The sequence below is a fragment of the Hyla sarda genome, chromosome 1, assembly GCF_029499605.1.
Source record: "Hyla sarda isolate aHylSar1 chromosome 1, aHylSar1.hap1, whole genome shotgun sequence".
Taxonomy (NCBI): Eukaryota; Metazoa; Chordata; class Amphibia; order Anura; family Hylidae; genus Hyla; species Hyla sarda.
The window spans coordinates 196,323,276-196,343,856 of record NC_079189.1 but is presented as its reverse complement, the minus strand read 5'-3'; the positions used below and the strand labels follow the sequence as shown (position 1 = coordinate 196,343,856).

At 41.1% G+C, this 20,581-nt stretch overlaps 1 long non-coding RNA gene across 1 annotated transcript in view; it reads right to left on the bottom strand.

Moving 5' to 3' along the window:
* The window catches only part of LOC130362384 (uncharacterized), a 92,785-nt gene extending 90,908 nt beyond the window's left edge, over positions 1-1,877 (bottom strand). The window contains exon 1 of the long non-coding RNA XR_008891393.1: positions 1,741-1,877. This is a non-coding gene — a long non-coding RNA (uncharacterized LOC130362384). The remainder of the gene's footprint in view (positions 1-1,740) is intronic.
* Positions 1,878-20,581: the final 18,704 nt, after the last annotated feature.

Below are 20,581 nucleotides of genomic sequence, written 5' to 3'. Positions count from 1 at the left end.
TAGTATAGAGAAACGTTTTATACAGTGATAATATAGAGATGACCAAATGCCATTGTATGTTATGTTACCTCAATTCTGTACATTCTTCATAGAATCCACAGGGTTTGTGAAGGATATTGATAACTGTACTAATATATACACAGCTCATGTAGAGACATGAATGCCCCATAATAATAACAACTTCAGAGAAGTGGATAATTATGGGTGGGGCCCTCTCCATGTTTAGGGCTGATGTGTGTACAGACAGTAATATAGACAGCAGGAAAATCTTTGTCATTTTAAGGGGATCCTGTCACATTATAAATGCAGTCCCATCTCCTGGCATTATATTACTGAGCAGAAATTGCTGTACTGACTGATATATAATTTTGTGGGAAAAGTTCCAGGGTATTAACCCTTTAGCCGCGGCGTTCAAAGTTGAACGCCGCGTCTAGACCGAAAGTGAAAGCTGCCCGGCTGCTCAGCGGGGCTGATTGGGACCACCGCAGTGAAAATGAGGTGTCCCGATCAACTGGGACACGAGAGGAGGTCCTCTTACCTGCCTCCGGTGTGTCCCCTCAGTGATTGATTCCTCCAAGCCTGAGATTCAGGCTTGAGCAATCGACCGCCAATAACGCTGATTATTGCAAAGCTATGGCTTTGCAGTGAACAGTGCTGGCAATCAGTGTGTGCCGTGTTATAGGTCCCTATGGAAGCTATAACACTGCAAAAAAAAAGTGTAAAAAAAAGTTAATAAATATGATTTAACCCTTTCCTTAATAAAAGTTCAAATCACCCCCCTTTTCCCATAAAAAAACACCATGTAAATAAAAATAAATCTAAACGTATGTGGTATCACCGTGTGTGTAAATGTCCGAATTATAAAAATATATCATTAATTAAACTGCACGGTCAATGGGGTACAAGCAAAAAAAATTCCAAAGTCCAAAATAACGTATTTTTGGTCGCTTTTTATATCATGAAAAAATGAATAAAAAGTGATCAAAAAGTCCGATCTATACAAAAATGGTACCTCTAAAAACTTCAGGTCACGGCGCAAAAAATGAGCCCCCACACCCCCCCCCATATGCAGAAAAATTTAAAAGTTATAGGGGTCAGAAAATGCCAATTTTAAGCGTATACATTTTCCTGCATGTAGTTATGATTTTTTACAGAAGTAAGACAAAATCAAACCTATATAAGTAGGGTATCATTTTAATCGTATGGACCTACAGAATAAAGATAAGGTGTCATTTTTACCGAAAAATGTACTACGTAGAAACGGAAGCCCCCAAAAGTTACAAAATGGCATTTTTTCTTCAATTTCGCCGCACATCTATTTTTTTTTCCATTTCGCTGTAGATTTTTGGGTAAAATGACTGATGGCACTGCAAAGTAGAATTTGTGATGCAAAATTGAAACGAAAGTACAAAAACGGAAAAACCCGTGGTCCTTAAGGGGTTAAATGGTAACACATGGCTGATTTAGACTACATTCACGATTTGCTTATGGTTTATGGCATAAGTCTGCAGTGGAGCTGTATACACAAAATAGTAGGGATGCACATATAGTTTAACCAAAACAAATATATTTGAAATTATTTTGTCCTTGACATTTATTGTTTCATCTGCAGCAAAAGGCAACTTATCCCCTATCCACAGAATAAGGGATAAGTGTCTGATCGCGGGGGGTTTAACCCCTGGACTACAACTATGTAAATGATTTTATTTGTTTCTATTTATGCAAGATATATATACATACCCTCAAGTAAATGGTTTAGTAGACTTCATGAAAAGATGCAAATTCAATATGCAAATACAGACTTCAAGATAAGAGGTTATCTTAAAAACAATGAAAGGAAAGCAAATCAAAAACTGTGGAAACTCTGCATTTTTATATTTAGCATATTTGATCTTACTAATGTTACTCCTAGTATGTAAGCTGTATATAACAATTCAAGGATATCAATGAAACCTTCAAATCTTCCAGCACAACATAATCAACTGTGGTGAAGAATGTGTTCTCGTGCTGTTTTTTTTTTTTTTTTAGATGAAAAAAGAACAATTGTTTACAGCAGTGCAGCATCAAGGGTGTAAACATAATGGGGGATTTTTTTACTGCACAGCAGTCACATCTGTCTGTGCAGATGCAGTGGTCAGGAATTTATCACTGTGACTTTTTCTAAAAAGTTGAAGCCCCTTCCAAAACACCACAAATCCACACCAGCCCATACCTGGCTTACAAAACTGCCTTTCACCAGCATATTTAACCCCTTAAGGAATCATGACGTACCGCTACGTCATGAGTCCGCTCCCGATCTATAACGCGGGGCAATAGCGGGTCGGGCCCGGCCTCTAACAACGGCCAGGACCCGTGGCTAATAGCGTGCGGCAGTGATCGCGCTGCCGCATGCTATTAACCCTTTAGACGCGGCGTTCAAAGTTGAACGCCGCGTCTAAAGTGAAAGTATGCCGGTTAGCTCAGGGAGCTGTTCGGGATAGCCGCGGTGAAATCGTGGCATCCCGAACAGCTTACATGACAGCCGGAGGGTCCCTACCTGCCTCCTCGCTGTCCGATCGCCGAATGACTGCTCAGTGCCTGAGATCCAGGCATGAGCAGTCAAGCAGTAGAATCATCGATCAGTGGTTTCCTATGAGAAACCAGTGATCAATGTAAAAGATCAGTGTGTGCAGTGTTATAGGTCCCTATGGGAGCTATAACACTGCAAAAAAAAAGTGAAGAAAGATCATTTAACCCCTTCCCTATTAAAAGTTTCAATCACCCCCCTTTTCCCACAAAAAAACCCCAAAACAGTGTAAATAAAAATAAACATATGTGGTATCGCCATATGCGGAAATGTCCGAATTATAAACGGATACATTTTCCTGCATGCAGTTATGATTTTTTCCAGAAGTACGACAAAATCAAACCTATATAAGTAGGGTATCATTTTAATTGTATGGACCTACAGAATTAAGATAAGGTGTCATTTTTACCGAAAACTTTACTGTGTAGAAACGGAAGCCCCCAAAATTTACAAAATGGCGTTGTTTTTTTTTCAATTTTGTCTCACAATGATTTTATTTTCCATTTCCCCATAGATTTTTGGGTAAAATGACTGATGTAAGTACAAAGTAGAATTGGTGGCACAAAAAATAAGCCATCATATGGATTTTTAGGTGCAAAATTGAAAGAGTTATGATTTTTTAAAGGTGAGGAGGAAAAAACGAAAATGCAAAAACAGAAAAACGCTGAGTCCTTAAGGGGTTAAAAAGTCAAACATTTTTTCTAAAAAATTTTGATGTAAAAAGTTGCACAAAAAGTCGCAGAGGAGGCACCATATAAATGGCGTATTGACGTAAAAAAAAACATGTACCACCCCATACTTATCACATGTACTGCACCTTTTCATACATTTGGTGCACGTACACTGATCCAACACCAAAAATAAAGGGTTAAAAATGTTTAACTATATGGTACAAAACTACAATTACCAGCATGCCCTGACAGTGAGGACATGTTGGGAGTTGTAGTTTTACAACAGCTGGAGTGTCATAGGTTAGGGATTGCTGCCCTAACCTGTGTCTCTCTATATGGTGCACAATGACAACTCCCAGCATGCCTTGATTTTAAATAAATGTGAATGGGCCTGTCCCCTCAAAAAAACATTATGTACCCTCTTTTCTCTTTATAGAAATAAAAAAAAACTAAAACAATTAAATGAATAAACATATTTTATATCAATGTGTGTGGAAATGTCCAAACTATTAAAATAAAATGTTAATGGTCCGATGCGGTGAATGGTGTAAACGTAAAAAAATACTAAAGTACAAGAATGCAGATTTTCTGGCCACATCACATCCCAAAATAACACCAAAAATGTGGCCAAAACATCCCATATACACAAAAGTGGTACAGCTAAAAACTACAGGTCATGGCAAAAAAAAAATGACCCTCATACAGATCCATATACAGAAAAGTTATAGGTCGACAGCATAGGGTCATCAAAGCAATACAGCAAAACGCAGCACACAACACAGTCACTTTCAAACTGAAAGGAAAATTGACTGTGTTTAGGTAATTTTTTTTAGCAGTGTATTGTTTATTTAACGCATGTCAGCACTTTACAGCTAAAAATTATTGACTGTAAAACACGTCTACCACAGAAAACAATGATAAATTCCCCCCATGTTTTTTGCCTCAATTTTAGTTTTGAAAATCAATACTATTTGGACTGTACAGTATGTGGCGCTATAGATGTTTTGTGTACTTGTCGGCCATTGGCCCTGATTTACTATTGTAAACCCAACCTGTTTTGTTGGGTTGTGCCCCAGAATTTGGCGCATTGCAAGACAAATGATGTCTGCGCCAGAATTTGCACCCAAAAAATGTAAAAACCCGACCAACTCTTCATTTTACTCAGTAAACCTGAAAAAGGGGCGTGGTCTTTTGGGAAATGGGCCGTGTCCCTGAGGTTTAAAAAAAAATCACAACATATTTACTAAGGTTTCCACAGAAAATGTAGAGGATTTGAGCTCTGGAAAACCCGACAGATCCGAGCATGTGTAAAAAAAAAGCAAAATGTAGGGAAAAGTGCAAAGCAATGGGAAAGCTTAGTAAATACCGTGGAAAAATACTTGTAGGGAATTAAAACCCACAAAGAAAACTCCACTCCACTCTTAGTAAATAAGGGCCATTGAATACAAATCAGGGAAATTAAGCTCTTCTCTCATATATTCCATGCATACAAATGATGATGTAAAGTAATGGCCCAGATTTATCAAACTGTGTGAGAGAAAAAGTGGAGTAATTTTCCTACAGCGACCAATCACAGCTCACCTAACAAGCTCTGGTAAATTGAAATCTAAGCTGTGATTGGTCTCACACAGTTTGATGAAAAAGGGAAAAAGAAGTGTTCCTTGCATGGATTATTTATTTGGACACTATAGGGTAAAATACATGTCGATGTGTTGCTGTTGGTATTATGCAGTATATACTTCTGACATGCTCCCAGATGAGAGTTTGTACCATGTTAGCCTTAGAAATATAGAAAAAAAAGTATATAGATTGCAAGCTTTCAAGACCTCTTAGGTCCCTTCATCAGGCATGTTACAAAATGAATGCAAAGAGCATCTCTCTTAAATACAATTGTAACTGTCTTAGGCTGGGTTCACACTACGTTTTCTCCCATACAGGAGCACATACAGCAGGGGGGAGCTAAAAGCTCGCGCTCCCGTATGTCACCGTATGCGCTCCCGTATGTCATTCATTTCAATGAGCCGACCGAAGTGAAACGTTCGGTCCGGTCGGCTCATTTTTGCGCCGTATGCGCTTTTACAACCGGACCTAAAACCGTGGTTGACCACAGTTTTAGGTCCGGTTGTAAAAGCGCATACGGCGCAAAAATGAGCCGACCGGACCGAACGTTTCACTCCGGCCGGCTCATTGAAATGAATGACATACGGGAGCGCATACGGTGACATGCGAGCTTTTAGCTCCCCCCTGCCGTATGTGCTCCCGTATGGGAGAAAACGTAGTGTGAACCCAGCCTTAGTTAACAAATGGGAGAACAGCTATGATCAACCCGGTGTAGGACATTTCTTTGATCAGTCAGAGGTGGTATATACAGAACATTGCATCTCTTTTGAGGACATTTACAACATACTCCACTTGTCTGCGACATGCTTCCAGTAACCAAAGTTCTTTTAATGCAGCACGGAGTGAGCTACGCTTTGTGCCCAATGACTGTCAATGCAGCCACCACGCCCCCTCCATTCCCTTCTATGGGAGGAGGCGTGACTGCTACATCATATCCTCCCATAGAAGTGAATGGAGGGGGCGTGGTGTGAAGCTTCCGCATTCCTGACGCTGCCGCCACCGGCACGGAGATTGCGGAGGTCCCCACCGGCAGGGGGATAGGGGATAAGATGTTTGCGGCAGAGTAACCCTTTCAGAATAAGGTGATAATTGCTAAAACTGGCAAGTATTAAGAAGATGCAGGTTAACGGCAGTTTACTGCTTATGGCCAACCACAACACAACTGCATTGTATGTTTTTACCATTTATACTGATAATCATTTGTACTAATAAACTCAAAGTGCCATATTCAGACAATTATATTTAACCAATCCCAGGGGTGCACCTAAGGCATGTTCCACAGTACTTGAACACCTCCCCCCAAACACACACCCCCTCCGCCACGTAGCCATTCATGAGAACCAAAGTTAAAATACATGTTTTAGATTTATGTTTTGCATATACACTGAGAATGCTTCTATTACATAAATTTAACATAGCCACAGGTTTCAATTTACCTCAAAGAATTTTTTTTTTTCATACGTTTCAGTAGTATACGCATGCATATTATCTAAAGGGAAGCCAACCTTGGCAACATGTTGGAGGATGGTTCCTACACATGAAAACAACAATAAAATACACAAGTGCCAGAATAAAAAAAGGGATTGTGATGCACAGAAAACATCAATGAAAATACTTTTTCTTCAATAGTGCAGAACATTTTTAGATAAATAATTAAAATTAAAATAAAGTTGTAAGCTGTGTCTTCCTGTATGGTGACTCTTTATTCCTCTTTATTCTTTAATGATTGTTACATTCACCCATTAGCCATCATTCTTTCTGTCCCCTGTTTGTACACCAGTCTATTATAAATATTTTTATCATGTACCTTTATATTTTTCAATTTTTCAATAAAGGCTTTTTTCATAAACATTTGTTTTTTTGTGGTGTTGTGTGGGTCCTTTTGTACATGCAGATATGAAAATACACAGAATACCATAAAAGACAGAACATGTTTTTTTCGTACAGTTAAAGATTATCACTTCTGTTTATAGTTATGAAGTGCAAAACTTTTTCTGTCTATCCTCAGTAGAATTTGATCTTCCATTAAAATATAATAGTTCTGTTACAGCAAGAAAAGTCAGAGTCACAATGACTCTACTGAAATCACATACCCATGATACCTCACTTGTCTGTATATATGGGTGTTGTTTCCAAAGTGAACAATTAATCTACATGCATATATTTGTTTTATTCTGAAAGATTAAGTATCAGACACATTGCCAATTGTTAAGCAACTTCTGCCAAAAGTTAGACATGAAGAATATACAATGGGAATGTAGGATTAGGTTTTCTTATATAACCCCTTAAAGGGGTACTCCCGTGGAAAACTTTTTTTTTTTTTAAATCAACTGGTGCCAGAAAGTTAAACAGATTTGTAAATTAATTCTATTAAAAAAATCTTAATCCTTCCAATACATTTTATGGGCTGTATTCTATAGAGGAAATGCTTTTCTTTTTGGATTTCTATGATTTCACGACCACAGTGCTCTCTGCTGACCTCTGCTGTCAATTTTAGGAACTGTCCAGAGCAGCATATATGTTTGCTATGGGGATTTTCTCCTGCTCTGGACAGTTCCAAAAATGACAGCAGAGGTCAGCAGAGAGCACTGTGGTCGTGACCTCAGAGAAATCCAAAAAGAAAAGCATTTCTTCTGTAGTATATAGCCCCTAAAAAGTACTGGAAGGATTAAGATTTTTTTTAATAGAAGTAATTTACAAATCTGTTTAACTTTCTGGCACCAGTTGATTTAAAAAAAAAATGTTTTTCACGGGAGTACCCCTTTAACCTGTTAAGGACGCAGGGCGTATCCATACGCCCTGCATCCTGACTCCTTAAGGACACAGGGCATATGGATAAGCCCATGGGAATTCCAGTCCCTGCCGCTAGCCAGTTGGGGACCGGATCGGGATGCCTGCTGAAATCATTCAGCAGGCACCCCGAGACATCGCCCAGGGGGGTCCTGAGACCCCCCCCCCCCATGTCGGCGATCGGAGAAAATCGCATGTCAATTCAGACATGCGATTTTCTCCAATTCCGGGCTGATCGGGTCTCTGGTGACCCGATCACCTGGAAAATAAGGATGATCGGAGTTGTCAGTGACAGCCCCGATCAGCCTAAAGGGATAGGAGTGAGGTCGCAGTGCTGCGATCTCCTCCTATCCGCTGCCATTAGTCATGAGTTGTGACCAATGGCAGCACAGGACAGGGGGATGTTGGGCAGAACAGGGGGGAGAAGATGGAGTCCTGTACCTGAGGAGAAGATGCGTGGGGCCCGGCGATCATCGCAGACATCCAGCGGAGATCACGGCTCAGGTAGGGAATCGTCGGTGGGGGGGAGAAATGAAAGTGAAAGTAAAGTGATCTTTACTGTGGCAACCACTAGGAAGGCCGGACTGCAACTCACAGCATGCCCAGACAGCCAAAGGCTGTCTGGGCATGCTGGGAGTTGTAGTTTTGCAACATCTGGAGGGTCACAGTTTGGTGACCACTGTTACAGTGGTGCCCAAACGGTAGCCCTCCAGATGTTGCCAAACTACAACTCTCAGCATGCCTAGACCACCCAGGCATGCTTGGAGTTGTAGTTCTGTAACATCTGTCCCTTCAGATTTTGCAATTTTCATGAAATTTTTGAAAATTGCTGCTCTACTTTGAAGCCCTCTAATTTTTTCAAAAAGTAAAAATATGTCCATTTTATGATGCCATAAAGTGGACATATTGTATTTGTGAATAAAAATAAAATTTATTTGGAATATCCATTTTCCTTACAAGCAGAGAGCTTCAAAGTTAGAAAAATGCAAAATTTGTGAAATTTTCATGAAATTTTGGGATTTTTCACCAAGAAAGGATGCAAGTAACGCCGAAAATTTACAACCAAAATAAAGTAGAATATGTCACGAAAAGAAAATCTCAGAATCAGAATATTCGGTAAAAGCGTTTTAGAGTTATTAACGCTTAAAGTGATGGTGGTCAGAATTGCGAAAAAGGGCTCAGTCCTTAACGTGAAAAAGGGCTCAGTCCTTAAGGGGTTAAGGACGCAGGTTTTTTTTTGTTTTTGCATTTTAATTTTTTCCTCATCACCTTCTAAAAATCATAACACTTTCAATTTTGCATCTAAAATTCCATATTAGGGCTTATTTTTTGCGCAACCAATTCTACTTTCTAACGGACTAAAAAATTATTGTGCGACAAAATTGTAGAAAAAATGCAATTTTGTAAGTTTTGGGTGCTTCCGTTTCTATGCAGTACATTTTTGGGTAAAAATGACACCTTATCTTTATTCTGTAGGTCCGTACGGATAAAACGATACCCTAATTATATAGGTTTGATTTTGCATTACTTCTGAAAAAAAATCATAACTACTTGCAGGAAAATGTATACATTTAAAATTGTCATCTTCTGACCCCTTTAATTTTTTACGGGCCGGTATGAGGGCTAATTTTTTGCTCCGTGATCTGAAGTTTTTATCAGTACCATTTTTGTTTTGAATTCGGGTAAAAAAACAGACATGGTGCACATCTACAATCTTGTATAATGATCTGATTGCTTCTCAGCATAATATCAAAAACTAACAGGTTGTTAGTATACATTTTTGATCAAAAAGTACAAGCCCACTCGCCACGTCAAGGCCACCTATCCAGAGTGGGTCCCTAACGTCCCTAGCATAAAATGGCGCAGGACCGGGTGGCGACCACCACCGCCGCGACACCAATGCCCACAGCGGGGAACGACCCACCAGCAGAGCGGCCCCAATGCCACTCAAACCAGTCTATGGGCCGTACCCCCCCCCCGCAGACACGGCAGCAACGGACGCCGCACGGCACCACACCTGTGTGAACAAGGTGTAATATCTCACTTACCATGCTCTCCCAGTCAGACTGGGAGGCTGCTAGGAAAGAAATGGCCCATGTGTAGCTAACTACTACTTATATAGGGTTGGGCTGAGGGGGTGGGGAAGAGTGCAACACAAGTTCAAACAAAAAAAAAAAAGGAGGGGATAGAAATCACAGAGTGAATTCGGGTAGAAAAACAGACATGGTGCACATCCCATTTCACCCATTTTTGTTTTGATCTGACTTTTTGATCATTGATTAGCTTTTTATTCATTTTTTGGTGCTATAAAAAGTGACCAAAAATACGCTATTTTATACTTTGGCAATTTTTTTGCGTATACGCCATTGACCGTGCGGTTTAATTAACAATATATTTTTATAGTTCGGACATTTCCGCATACTACATATGTTTATTTTTATTTACACAGTTTGTTCTTTTTTTTAAATGGGAAAAGGGGGGTGATTCCTACTTTTATTAGGGAATGGGTTAATTCATCATTAGTAAATTTTTTTCCAACTTTTTTTGCTATGTTGTAGCCCCATTTAGTGGCTATTATATGCATTACATTTATTCCTAACACTGATCATCAGCATAGAACTACATGCGGATGATCAGTGTTATCGGGGCTTGACTTCTCCTACCTAGATCTCAGGAATGGAGAAGTCAATCGACGATCAGACGCACCGGAGGCAGGTAACGGACCCTCCGCTCATGTCCTAGCTGATCGGGACATCTCCATTTTACCGCAATTGTCCCGATCAGCTCGAATGAGCTGCCGTAATGCATTTTTTAGATGCGGCAATCAACTATATTTAACTTTTTTTTGTGTTCACTTACATAGTGTAGGTATCAGTTAGCATCAATTGGTTTAAAAATGTGTTGTTCATCCTTAATATATAATTCTAAATCTAAAAAAGAGATACTTCTTTACTCACAGTTTCAGTGAATTGTAACCCCCATTAATTTTGATTAATCCCTGTTAAAAATTCATAAAATAAGTCTAAGCTACCTTCCCATGTTAGAGGGATTTTAATTTGGTTAAAAAGTTTGCAATTTTTTTAAAGCTGTACAACAATAGAAAAGTATGTAATCATGAGTATAATTTTAATTGTATTGACCCATAGAATAAAGAAAACATGTCTATTTTACCGTAAATTGTACAGCATGAAAACAAAACTTTCCAAAATTTGCTAAATTATTAATTTCCCCACACAAATAGTATCTTTTTGGTTGCAATATACATTTTATGGTAAAATGAGTGATGTCATTACAAAGGACAACTGGTCGCGCAAAAAACAAGCCCTCATACTAGTCTGTGAATGAAAATATAAAAGTTTTATGATTTTTAGAAGGCAAGGAGGAAAAAACAAAAACGTAAAAATAAAATTGTCTGAGTCCTGAAGGCCAAAATGGGCTGTGTCCTTAATGGGTTAAATAAAAATTATTTTTCCATTTTATAATAATTTTTATTTAATTGCTATACATGTAAAATAAGATATTTTAATGCCAGATAGTGAAAAATAGTTTATAGTGGAGTGTTTGGAGTTTATACTAAATCATAATTATTTTGTTTTTAATGGTGAGTTTTACCTTCAACATCACGGCACCGCGATGAGTGCGAGATGCGCACCGGTGTTCACAACTCTATATATGGGTATGTTTGAGAGGTGTTTAATTGAAGAGAGTGTTTTTAAGTTTCATATTACCGTAAGTTTTTTAAATGTTATATAGATGACCTTATTATAATATGGGAAGGCAGCTTAGACTTATTTTATTAATTTTTAACAGGGATTAATCAAAATTAATGGGGGTTACAATTCACTGAAACTGTGAGTAATGAAAGTATCTTTTTTAGATTTAGAATTATATATTATGGATGAACAATTATATACAAAAACATTTTTTTAAACCAATTGATGCTAACCGATACCTACACTATGCAAGTGAACACAAAAAGTTGGAAGGTAAATATCCAGTGTGGGCAACTAACTAGGATTAAAAGAAATTACTCAAAACTTGAAGAATACCAAGTACAGGCAAAAATTATAGAAAAAAGATTTGAAGAAGAAAATTATCCAAGAATGGTAATAAAGGGTGAGAGAAAGAAGGCAGATGGAAGAAATAGAGAAGAAAAGATAAAAATGCAGAGTAAACGCAAGGAAGAAATAAGTATAAGAAAAATAAAGAATAGTGAGAATTTTGAAACAGCTTTTATCACAGGATATTCCAGCAATAACAAAGAAATGGAGAGCATAATTACAAAGTACTGGTCTATTTTAGGGAACGGCCCATATTTAAAAGATGTTATAGGTGAACGTACTAAGAAGCTGAAATTTATTTACCGTAGGGCAAAAACTATAGCCCAGCAAATTGCATCTTCCTATTCTTGTTTGAACAAAAATTTAAATAAAAATAAAAACATTCAAATACAGAAGATGGTGTATACAAGTTCAATAAAAAGAAGTGCGGTACTTGCAAATGTATTAAATCTGGAACAAAAAGTATTGTTAGCGTGGCCACAGGTGAAAAGATGGATATAAAATCCAGAATGAACTGTGGAAGTAGCATATGTTTTGGAGTGTCCGTGCGGCCTTCAGTATGTTGGCAGGACATCCCAAACACTTTGGTCAAGAATAAATTCCCATCATTTACAGTGTTTCCAGGCACTTTTCTTGTTGCTTTATTCTAGAAATCAGGGATGAAGATTCTGAACCAAGAGGATGGTAGTGGATTTAAGTGAATATTCACACTTGGATGCAATTTTAGATCAGTGGGTGGTCGGCCTCTGGAGACCACTCACAAAGTGTAACTTTGGAGTCTCTTAAAGATTGTATTATTGTCTATGATAGCAGGAAGATTGAAAATAATTCTTTGCTTGCATCTTATATTTTCTTGCAAATACAGGGAAGGAGATTAAGAATGCATGGGATAGGCATAAGGCTATCCTTCATATAAGATGATAATAGGCATAGGGCAATCCTTCATATAAGATGATAATAGGCATAGGGCAATTCTTCATATAAGATAGGGAAAGGGACTTTTCATAATATTCAGATTATTGGGCAGAACAGAAGGGCCAAATGGTTCTTCGCTGCCGACACATTTCATGTGTCTATGTTTCTTTCTTTTTCCTGTGCAGCATGCTTCACATTCAACAGACAAAATAATAAAAAAAAATGCAAGGAGACACAATAGCGCAGATTAACACTATAATAGTACACAGAATTAAGTAAATGCCTCAATAAAACTTCACTTTTAATATGTCAATTATATAAAGATAAGCCCACAGACAGAAATCTGAACGCACACAATGACATATTATCAGTCTAAACGCCAAACACTGGTGGGCACTCTACTCGTACGTCACTCGTAAGTCACCACAACAAAAAGTTAATTGAAATCGGTTTGAGAAGGCGAAACCAGATGAGTGTTACCAATGTAACTTGAAACACATAGGTACTCCTACACGTTTAAGGATTTTTAAGCCCTATTACAAGGTCTTTCTATTTAGGGCAAGTGCCCCACTGGTTCCCTGTGAGAGAAGGTTCAGCTCACACCCCAGCATATATAAAGCGATTACCAGGGATTGCTATTTTCTCCCCCTTGCTCCTACATGCTACTGCTTTTCACGACTTCTCTGCTGGACTTGGGCACACTGACTATCACCACTGCCAGCCCATCGACAACAAAAACAACAGACGAGGTGAGACTTACAATTTTTCTTATAAGCACTGGTTTCGCCTCCCCAAACCACTTTCAATTGACTATTTGCTGTGGTGATTTATGGGTGCGAGTGGAGTGCCCCCCAGTGTTTGGCTGACTGAGATTACGTCATTGTGTACGTTCTGATTTCTGTCTGTGGGGCTATCTGTTTATGATTAAGATATTAAAAGTGAAGTTTTCTTGAGGCATCTACCCCATTCTGTGTACTATTTTTGTGCGGCCTTTTCTTTTGGGGGAATTTCTACATTGTTGTATGTAGGTCTACTTTAGTTATTAGATTAACACTATGTCTGAGACAAAAAAAAAACTAATTTGCCCATACCAACTAATCCTAGCTCAGCTTTCATATTTCAAAGTGCTCTGATAAAATGGAAGTTGTGATTGGTCATTTATAAATATGTGAAGCTACGCACAGCTATGAAAGTCAAATATGGTGTTTTACCATAACAACATATTAATAATGCATTTATGCCAGAAAACCAGTTTAAATAGATTGGTAAATCTTACCTAATGTCTATGGCCTACTTAAAGGAGAAGTCTCATGCCTTGAAGTACAGAAAAATGTATCCCCTATCCACAGGATAGGGAATAAGTTTTAGATTGCGGGTGTCCGACCAGTGTGCCTCCCCCCATTATCACCTATATGGAGCCCCAGCTCTCCCCCAGAGCAGCACGTCATGACCCCTGCCCCAAGCAGGGGCTGCTACGCCCCCTCCATATATCTCTATTGGAGAGGTGAAGATAGTAGCTGTACTAGAGACGGGGGGGGGGGAGGGTTGCTGCACAGTGGTCGGACCCCCAGCGATCTAAAACTTATGGGGATAAGTTTATGGAATAGGGAATAAGTTTTTCTGTACTTGGGCATGGGACTTTTTCTTTAGAGTTATAAAAAGAAATGATTGGAATGAAACACTCATCACTTAATGATCAGATTGTCAGGACCATATAATAATTTTTAACATAAGTATTTATACTTTTACAAATAGAAAAGATTAACGTTTTCAAGCATTACAAACATGCCCAAATAGACCATTAGGCACACTGGGCCTTTCCTCTAGCTGTTCGATTCAGAACCTGATAGAGCATGGAACCTGATAAACAGTTACAGCTCCAGGGTGAAGGTCATGGATATGTCACATCCGGTCTGTGCACTGTGCTGTTATGACTGTGGTAAGGTGGATCCACTGACCTGTGAGGATGATGGTGTGGGCCGTACCAGGGAGCGGAGTACCCCTGGTACGACTTGTCCCCTCAGGCAGCAAAGGTACAACGTGGCACAGGAAGGTAGAGGCACAGACGTAGTCAGGACTGGCAGGAGGTGAGGGCTGGCGGCAATGAAGCAAGGTCAGGTCACGTAGCAAGGAGGTCAGAAGGCAGGTGGCACAGGAGCAAGGTCAGAATACATAGAAAGGGGTCAGATACACAAGGCAAGACACGGGTAAACTATATAGGGTCAAACTACACAAGCACCAATTAATGGTGCACTGGACCTTTAAATCTATTAGAGTCGGCATGCGTGCGCCCTAGGAGGTGGGGGCACGCGCGCCAGCAGACACAGAGAGCAGAGGAGCGAGGAAGTACAAGGGGAACCGGCGTCCACGTGCGTTCGCATCACGGGATGCAAACTGCAGCGGCGCTGGCAGCAGGCGGAGGGATGCGCTTGCAGTCAGCGAGTCTGACTGGAGCGCTAACTTTGACAGTACCCCCCCCCCTTAGGTCCCCCTCTCTTTTTAGGCCATAAGAACTAATGGATCAGGCTTTGGTCCAGTATGTTCTCTTCAGGTTCCCAAGATCTTTTTTAAGGTACGAACACCTTCCAATCCACCAAGAAGAAGCGTTTTCCTCTGACGATCTTGGTGGCCAAAATCTCCTTAACTTCAAAGATGTCAGAGGAACCAGAGACAGGAGTAGAAGGGACATCCCCATAAAAAAATGAATAACGGGTTTGAGGAGAGAGATATGAAACGAGTTCTGTGTGTGTAGAGATGGAGGCAGGTGGAGTTTGTAAGACATAGGATTAATGCGTTGCATTACTTTTGAAAGGGCCCAGAAAGCGGGGACCCAACTTATAGCTGGGTAACTTAAAACAAATATACTTGGCGGATAACCAGACTTTGTCACCAGGTGTAAAGATCGGAGGAGGTCTTCTCTTCTTGTCAGCCTGCGACTTCATTCGGGAGGATGCAAGAATTAAAGAACACTGAGTCTCTTGCCAAATAGAGGAAAAGTCCTATAACAGAATATCCACCGCAGGTACTTCTGAAGGAACAGGTAGAGGAAGAGAGGGACAAGGGTGACGGCCGTAGACGATAAAAAACTGGGAAGTTTTGGTAGCTTCAGAGTCCAGGTGGTTATACGAAAACTCTGCCCAAGGAAGCAGGTTGGCTCAATCGTCTTGCCGAGCAGAAACAAAATGACAAAGATAATCTCTGAGAATCAGATTCACCCTCTCTACCTGTCTGCTGGACTGGGGATGGTATGCAGAAGAGAAGTCAAGCTTGATCTTGAGACGAGAGCAGAGGGCCCGCCAGAATTTGGAAACATACTGAACCCCACGATCAGAGACAATGTGACATGGTAAGTCATGCAAACGAAAGATATTCTGAAGGAATTGATCCGCCAGTTGTGGAGCAGAAGGCAGTCCAGGGAGGAGCACAAAGGGAGCTATCTTGGAAAAACGATCAACGACCAAGCAAATGACTGTGTTGTTGCAGGAGGGAGGCAGATCGGTTACAAAGTCCATAGCAATGTGTGACCTAGGGCACTCCGGGATAGGCAAAGGAAGTAAAAGTCCCGCAGGCTTGAGCCGAGGAGTCACGGACGCAGGTCGTACAGGAACGTAAAAAATCAGTGGCATCACGCTCCAGATTCGGCCACCAGTAATGTCAGATGATCAATTGAATGGACTTCCGTACTCCAGCATGTCCGGCTAGTAAAGAAGAATGGCCCCAAAACAACACTTTGCCTCTCGGAAGAGGAGTCACAAAAGACTTCCCTGGAGGAAACCACGACACACATGTAAAGAAGATCCCGCAAGATGTCATTTACAAATTCTTGGAAGACAGCCGGGGCGTTACAGAGTCCAAACGGCATCACTAAGTACTCAAAGTGACCATCACATGTATTAACCCCTTAATAACTACAGACGTATATTTACGTGCTGTGGCTGCTCCCAATCTATGAAGCACACTGAGCGCGCTTCGTATTTGCGAGGTCCCCTTTGCTATCAGCAACCAGGACCCGCAGCTAATACCGGGCTGATCGGGTTGATGTCCGGTATAAAACTTTTAGACGCTGTGATCAAAGGTGATTGCGGCATCTAAATGGGAGAATACACTGCCGGTTAGCTCAGCTGAGCTGTTTGGGATCGCCACGGTGAAATTGCGGCATCCCGAACAGCTGACAGGACAGCGGGAGGTGTCTTACCTTGCTCCCGGCTGTCCGATCGGCGTTTGATTGCTCCAAGCCTGAAATCCAGGTGCAAAATTGAAAGGGATATGATTTTTAAAATGTAAGGAGGAAAAAATGAAAGCGCAAAAACCGAAAAACACTTCCACTCGTCTCCCTCACGAATCCTGATTAAATTATATGCTCCTCGCAGTTCCAATTTGGTGAAGACCTTGGCGCTCCACAGACGGTTTAAGAGCTCAGAAATAAGAGGTAAACGATACTGATTCTTGATGGTAATTTTATTAAGACCACGGTAGTCAATGCAAGGACGAAGAGAGCCCTTCTTTTCCACGAAAAAGAATCCAACTCCGGCAGGAAAGGAGGATTTCTGCATAAAACCTTTCTGGAGGTTCTCCTTAATATACTGAGACATAGCTTGCATTTCTGACAGCGCTTCAATTGTGGTTCCAACAGGAAGTGTTTCTGACAGTCTTGACCCCAGCGAGAAATTTCTCCAGGTCGCCAATTGAGAACCAGTGTGTGAAGTTACAACTAAGGTAAACCCAAGAGAATCGCAGAAGTACAAAAAGGAAGCACATTGAACATGATCTTCTCCTTGTGTAAAACCCCCATGTGCATAGTTAGAAGATCCGTGCAGTATTGTACCACAAAGTTCAAACATTCACCATTGATGGAGGAAATGTATAGGGGTTTGTAGAACCGTGACACTGGAAGATGATACTTGTGGACCAGGGATACATTGATGAAATTCCTGCAGAACCAGAGTCCAAGAAAGCAGAAGCATGAAACAAAGTCCCAGAATAGGTGTAGATTTGGACCGGCATAGACAAACGAGGAGAGGAGATATTCTCACCTAGGGGCGCCTCTCCATCGTGCCCTGGGTGCGTGCGTTTCCCAGACGAGAAGGACGAAGAGGACAGTCTTTGAGGAAATGTTTCAGACACAATAAAGGCAGAGATTTTCCTCACGTCGGCGGGACCTCTCATGCTGTGAGAGGTGAACGCAGTCCACTTGCATAGCTTCTTCAGCTAGAGGTACAGCAGGTGACAGAGGGGTTCGCTGGAACACCGGTGCCAGATGATGGAAACGAGTTCGAGCAGGTTCAAGCTCGAGACGAATTTCCTCTTGCCTCTAGGCAAAGCGCACATCAATTCGAGTGGACAGGAGAATGAGCTCACTCATGGTAGAAGGAGGATCCCCTGTGGCCAAAGCATCTTTGACCCTGCTTGAAAGACCTTTTGTGAAGGGGGCACAAAGGGCTGCATTATTCCAATCAAGTTCAGAAGCCAGGGTAAAAAATTTCACCGCATACTCGCCAACAGAAGAATCCCCTTGGCGGAGGTTCAGAAGCATAGTTTCTGCAGAGGAAGACCGAGCAGGCTCTTCAAAGACGCTGCGAAATTCAGTGAGGAAAGCTTACAGGTTGGTAGTCACTGGGTCACTTCTGTCCCAGAAAGGAGTAGCCCAGGCCGGAGCCTTACCAGAGAGCACACTAACCATGAAGGCTACCTTGGCACGCTCTGTCAGAAACTGATCGGCCATCAGTTTGACATGCATGGAGCACTGGGTCACAAATACCCTGCACAATTTAGGGTCTCCTTCATACTTCGTCGACAAGGATAAACGAAGTTTGGGACCGAAGGATGCTGCAGACACCGGAGGAACCACTGGAGCTTGTAGCGGCAGTTGCTGCTATTGTTGCTGCTGCTGAAGTTGCTGCTGCTGGACTGTGAGGAGTTGCTGCATCATTGCGGACAGTTGATTCAGCTGCTGTGCTTGTTGCACAATTTGCTGGGACTGCTGGGCCACAATAAAAGAGAGCTCTGGAACATCCAGCAGAGGTACCACGGTGGGATCCATGGCCGAATCCATGACCATGATCCTTTAATTTTTGCATGTAGTGTACGGTCACATGTACAGGATCCTGTGCAGATTTGATGCGCAGGATTTGTAACTGCAGATTAAAAGTTGTGCTTTAGTTTACATTGAAATCTGCAGCAGTGAAACATGTGCATCAAATCTGCGCAGGATACTGTATGTGTGAACACAACCTTACAATGTAAAAAAAAACTACATGATTGTTGACATTCCAGCTCTGTTACTGCATTTACAATAATAAAATCTCCTATACACATCAAATTCATAGTCTCCCCTTGGTTATTGCATTTTAGAAGTTGTCACCAATGTAATATGGAACCTATAGTGGCAAAAAAATAAGGCATATATTTGTAAATAAGGTAAAAGTTGTGTCATACCACGTATGAGCACAGCCAAAATTTAGGATGAAAAAATAAGACAGAACGACTGCAAAGCTAGATATGTATACATAAGATAAAAATATATACAACTCTAGGGAGATAATCATAACTTGTAATAAAAACAACACAAATATGTCAAAGTAATATCCAAAAACTAAAGTCCTTCATAAAATCTATCATACCTTATATATTAATACATAATATCTGGGTGCAATATAGCCCATATAGCCCATAAAGTGCAGAAGTGAAAGTGCATATATCAATAGCCAACCGGTAAGTAGGACTACTAAAACCTATTATTAGAGTACGTATTGACATTACATGTATTACTATCTCAGGAAGCCTATTACCACACATATTTGTTACATAAACTGTGTGTAATATTGTATGTAATATTAGCAATATTGCTTTGAAAGTGCAATAGTGATAAACTTAGATGACAAATGAGTTGTCATGATACTGACTTCTATTGGCTATTATTGCAATGCCAATAGATGTACTTTGTATATATGTTCTTTCTATATAAGTGTTTTCCACTGTTCGGGAATGCTGGGAGCTGTAGTTTTGCAAAAAGCTGAAGACACAATGTGGGTCATTTACTAATATGATCCAAACAGTTTTTTTGTCCAGGTTCTGCACTCAAATTTTGTCAGAAATTGCGCCCCAAAAAAAAAAAAAAAAGGGGCGTGTCTCTGACAGTGTCGAAAACAGTTTAGAGCAGAAAGTGGGGAAAAATTAGTACCGTATTTTTCGCCGTATAAGACGCACTTTTTTTTCTCCAAAACTGGGGGGGGGGGGGAGTTGGTGCGTCTTATACGGCGAATACACACCTATCGCGGCGGTCCCTGCAGCCATCAACATCCGGGACCCGCCGCTAATACAGGACATCACTGATCGTGCTGATGCCCTGTATTAAACCATCAGACGCGGCGATCAAAGCTGACTGTCGCGTCTGAAGCGAAAATAACACTAACCCGGCTAGTCAGGCTGTTCGGGACCTCCGCAGTGAAATCGTGGTGTCCCGAACAGCTTACAGGACACCGGGAGGGACCTTACCTGCCTCCTCGGTGTCTGCTCTGTGCCGGGATCCCCTGCATGGCAGGCGCTCTCTTTCGTCGTCATCACGTCGTCGCGCACGCCATCCCGTCATCCAATAGTAGCGGCGTGCATAGCGGCGTGCGTAGCGGCGTGCGTAGCGGCATCATGGCGGCGACGGAGAGTGAGGATACCGGGCAGCAGAGACGTTCCGGAGCGATGGGGACAGAGATGGAGGGTGACATCCAGGGCAGCGGTGACAAGCGGTGACGGCTGCGGAGTGGCGGGGACCCGTGAGTACTACCTCCTATACCAGTGGTCTTCAACCTGCGGACCTCCAGATGTTGCAAAACTACAACTCCCAGCATGCCCGGACAGCCAACGGCTGTCCAGGAATGCTGGCAGTTGTAGTTTTGCAACATCTGAAGGTCTGCAGGTTGAAGATCACTGTCCTATACTTTATATTGTATTTGGTTCAGAATCTT